Here is a 714-nt window from a genome sequence, read left to right as displayed (position 1 = left end):
CGACTCTAGTGGCAGCCCCCCGCTGTCCTGCCCGGGGCCCAGCACAGTGGCACCCCACGGCAGAGCCTGGGGTCCCACGGGGCCCCGCAGTGTCAGCCCAGGGTGGTGCTGAGCATGCAGTGGGGGCACCGGGAGCCCTCCCCAGCAGAGGGGCCCCAGGGCATGGCCTGGGGTACCAGCACCCCCAAAGAGCCAGCACAGAGCCCAAGTGCCCCCCAAAGGGGGATGCCCCAAACACAGGCAGAGGGTGCCAGCATCCCCAAGGAGCTGCCCAAGCCCCCAGAGGGCACCCCCAGCCCTGGCACAGGGTGCCAGCACCCTAAGCCCCTGAAGGCCCCCCCACAATTTTTTGCAGAGAGTGCCAGCACCCCCAAAGAGTCTCCCCAAGCCCACAAAGTGCCCCCCTAGCCCTGGCACAGGGTGCCAGCACCACCCAAAGACCACTCCCGCGCCCAGGGACGGACCACCATTGCCCCCCCAGCCCATTCCCAGGTGCCCCCAGCCCACTGGGAGTCGGGAGCACTGGTTCTGACCCTCCCGGGCAGGGGGGGCATGCGGCACTGGCCCATACCCGTGTGTATCCGCCGGTGAGCTTTGAGGTGGGAGCTTTTGGTGTAGACCTTATTGCAGCCTTCAAAGTCGCACTGGTGGATGCGCCGCTTCTTCAGGTCGGGGGAATCGGCTCCCCGCCCCCGCGCGCCCGGCCCGCCGGGG

This window comes from Egretta garzetta, unplaced genomic scaffold (genome assembly GCF_000687185.1).
Source record: "Egretta garzetta isolate BGI_Z169 unplaced genomic scaffold, ASM68718v1 scaffold226, whole genome shotgun sequence".
Classification (NCBI taxonomy): Eukaryota; Metazoa; Chordata; class Aves; order Pelecaniformes; family Ardeidae; genus Egretta; species Egretta garzetta.
This window is presented reverse-complemented; position numbering follows the sequence as displayed.